Source organism: Tachyglossus aculeatus, chromosome X4, assembly GCF_015852505.1.
Source record: "Tachyglossus aculeatus isolate mTacAcu1 chromosome X4, mTacAcu1.pri, whole genome shotgun sequence".
Classification (NCBI taxonomy): Eukaryota; Metazoa; Chordata; class Mammalia; order Monotremata; family Tachyglossidae; genus Tachyglossus; species Tachyglossus aculeatus.
In genome coordinates this window covers 24,922,084-24,926,198 of record NC_052098.1, presented here as the reverse complement: position 1 = coordinate 24,926,198, position 4,115 = coordinate 24,922,084, and positions in this window count along the sequence as shown.

Here is a 4,115-nt window from a genome sequence, read left to right as displayed (position 1 = left end):
TGCTGGACATAGTCCCTGCCTTGCATGAGGCTCATTAGCTAATAGGTAGGAAATATGACTTTTTTATTCCCACTTTATGGATGAAGAAACTGAGGCCCAGGGACCTTAAGTGATTTGCCCCATATCACTCAGCAGGTCAGCTGATCAGAATGTTTGTCTCTTGAGTCCTAGTCCCGTGCTCTTTTCTCTAGGTCATGCCAAGTTAGGGCTCAAGATATTCTGCCATAAACTTTACCGTCTTAACCTGTTTGCCCAGAAAGCCCGGTTCAGAGGGGAAGCATCATTGTTCTGCTTTTGAGTGACACCAGAGGTGGAGGGCAGATGAAACCAGACTGGAGGCAGATGGTGTCTGCCCCACATTCTCAAACTGAAGTCAGGAACCCCCTCCCTATAGTGTGAGCCCTTTCTTAGTCTGTGAGATTCTGAGTTACTCTCCGGCTACAGGGGTTCTCAAGCCTTCCAAAAGAGGCTTTTTTAATTTTCTCCAGTGGAAGCTACTACAGAGGTGTTGGGACAGGACCACTTGTTGCAGCAGACCTACCCTGAAGCTCCCATTTGAGTTCTTCTGGGTAAAAATACAACCTGGCCAGACAACTTGGCCTGTCAAGCTCCTGGCCCCAAGCCTTTGAGCGTTTGGCCTGGTTACAGATGTTCCAGTACTGCATAAACCTCCCAGAGGTAATTCTGGGAATCATCACTCCTCTCTTCCTATCCCACAACTTAAGTTCCTCCTCCTTCTTCCCTTAATAATGATGATGGCATTTGTTAAGCGCTATGTGCAAAGTACTGTTCTAAGTGCTGGGGGGGGTTGCAAGGTGATCAGTTTGTCCCACGTGGGGCTCACAGTCTCCATCCCCATTTTACAGATGAGGTAACCGAGGCACAGAGAAGTTAAGTGACTTGCACAAGGTCACACAGCAGACGTGGCGGAGCAGGATTCGAACCCACGGCTGTTTCCACTGAGCCACGCTGCTTCTCTTCTTCTTCCTCTGCTTACTATCCTCCATATTCTTGTTTCTCCTCTTCATCCTCTACTGAATTGATTGATAATGGAATATTGTGGTTAGAACTTTAAACATGCCAACGTGTCTTAGCTAAGGCAAAAAAGTACAGTATACTGATGGGTGAGCAAGTTAATTTGGCAATGATGAATTAATTGTCTTGTTTTTGTTTACATTTGCCATGTTACTCTTCCATTAACAGTGACTTAAAGCCAGTTCCTCTCTTTGTCTGTCTGTCTGTCTGTCTCTCTCCTCTCTTTTCTTTCATTCTCCCTCTATTTTGGGGAACTATACTTGAAAAACATCTTTGAGTTAACATTCCTTAACATTCCTCCGAATAAAATGGGACATGGTTTGAAGGTATTGCCACCACAACAGTTAGCACTGAATTTCCGTTCTTGCCCTATTAAGGAAGAGGACTGGATCTTCATACAAGTGAGGAACTAGAACAAAAGGAGAGATTAAAAAGACGGACAGGAAACTTTGACTCACAAGCCTGTAACAGTCCCTGGGCAAAACCCGTCAATGAACCATTCTAGTTTTTTCATTGTTCAGGACCTAAATATGCCGGGCAGTATTCTTGTCAAGCCTCCTTTGATTAGATTCATAGGAGAGAAATTGGGAGTAGAAGACTATTGCTCACTGGGAGAGAGACGACTCTCTTCACAGTAGTGTTGGGACACTCACAATTCATCTTGAGGTAGTTGGTCAGCCATAGCCAACTTCTGGAGTAGCAACCCAGCAGTACTGAAGCCCAAACATTAGTGATATTGATTTAGCAGGATGCCTCTCTCTTTCTCTTCCTCTCTCTCTTTCTCCCTCTCTTTTCTCTCTCTGGCTCTCTCAAATTATAAGCAATTCAAATTATTGAAAAATAATGAAAAGCTAACAGGCCCGGGAATCAGAAGAAATGGGAGATGGACTATGTCAGATTTGATTATCTTTTATCTACTCAAGGGCTGAGCACAATGTTGGGCATCTAGTAAGAACTTAATAAATACAATCATTATTATTACTGTGCTATGTTTTAGGACACATATAAAATAATTATACTGGCCTGTCTCACATGGGATTCATTAGCTAATAGGTAGGAAACATGACTTTTTAAATTTCCACTTTATGGGTGAATAATAGTCAGGTTCTAATCCTGACTATGCCACTTAACTGCTGTATAACCTTGGGCAAATCACTTAACTTCTCTGTGCCTCAATTCCCTCACCTGTAAAATGGGGATTAAGACTGCGAGCTCTATGTGGGACAGAGACTGTGTCCAACCCAATTATCTTGCATCTACCCCAGCACTTATAACAGTGCCTGGAATAAAGTAAGCGCTTAACAAATACCATAATTATTATTATTATCTCTTCATTGCATTCTTGCATCAATGCTGTCACCCCACAACTAGGTTTGATTTCTTAATATTCGATTTGCTGTCTATTTTGATAGTGCAGTGAAACCTGCAAAGTAAACAAAATTCTTCTTCAATGACCCAGCTCCTCTGAATCTGTGTCTCTCAGAGGAAACCAAATGGTTAAACTTGGTAACGGTTAAGTAGTAGATTTCAGAAGTTCTTGGTGTTTGCAGTGCTTCAGAGGGTGGGATGGAATCATGATTTCTTAATTTCTTTTTCATTTTCCCTAAAGTTAAATTAACAACAACAAAAAGTCCCTCCAGGTTTACAGTTGTGAGGCGTATTTGTGTATAGATCCGATAGTACTTAAAACCATATGGAGAATTCTGCTTTCTTGGCTTTTTTTGTGTACCAGGAAGTAGTAAAATATTTTGAAATGCTATTAAGTCTTTAAGTAACAAAATCTAGATTCCACCTTAAAAATTTTCCATACTGTACGTTGCATAGCCTTGGGTGCTGACTGCCTGCCAAATATCTATCAGAGAGTGATTTATGATATATGATACGGTCGTCAGCCCAAGTGGAGACTGTTTAGTTGAAACATGAGAAAGGAGAGGCCTTGTGCTCTCAAAACCACGATGACTAGTTTCTGTTTGGCTTTCTGAGAGAACATACAGTACAAAACGTGCCACATTGTACAACACCAAAACGTATGTAAGAAACAAAACAAAATTCAGCTTAAGGAACTGTATTTTTCATTTTTTTGGAAGCTGCTTTCAATTCTAGTGGCAGTTTTTTTTTTCTCTGTTGTTTCTGCTGCTGTTGTTAATCTTCTGGGCCCTGAAATGTAATCGAACAGCTCTGTTCTGGTAATTAAAATATTTTAAAATGAGATTTCAACTCCATGGTTTAAATTTTGTCTGCACTTTCCTTTCAACTACGATTAAGAATATGTTATGATTTCTGACGTTTTCTGTTCTGCAAATCAGTTTCCTCTGCAGCTGTGAAGAAGTACCTCTCCCATACGGCTTTTAGGACTCGCTGTAGCATGATTAGGTAGAGTACTAAGGATGAAAAAAAAAACAAACCCTTTTGGGTCTGCCCAGTCAAATCCCCCTCTGGATACTAATTACAGGCCAGACCCTCACAAGGGGATTGGTAAGCCACGTTCCTTTTCTTTAACAGAAAATTGTAATTGTGCTGCTACAGGTTGCCTTAAAATCTGAGTTTGAATGAGGCAACCAAATGTTCCTATCCCCCCACCTCCCCCAAAAAAGACTCTTCATGTCCTAATGTTGCTAGCAAATCTTTCACATTGGCTAATGACAAGGAGATTTGCTAGCTACTCTTCTTATCTGGGGATAAGACTGCTGGGGTCACAGCAAAATAGTTCCTTAGAGCAGTGGGAAGGAACTCAAGCATCTCCCATGCCCCTCTGAAATTCTAAAAGAAACAGGCTCCTGCCTGCTCCCTACGGAGAACCATCTGATGTAGCATATATGTTTTGTGATGCTCTAATGGCCAAAGCCCCTGAGCCCCAGGCGGCTTGGGTATCCCTAAAATGTCAAACGTCCTTATAGAAAGGATTATCCCTTATTTCATTGCCTTATCCTGTTTTCCTGGAAGAATCAGTTGGGAGGGAGTGTATGATTTTCCCATATTTGACTGACACACACCCCACCTTTACCCAGGAGTGAAGCTAAACTACAATGGTGAAATGGTAATATGGCAACCTTAGGCCAGCCTGGAGGGGTTTTCTTAAT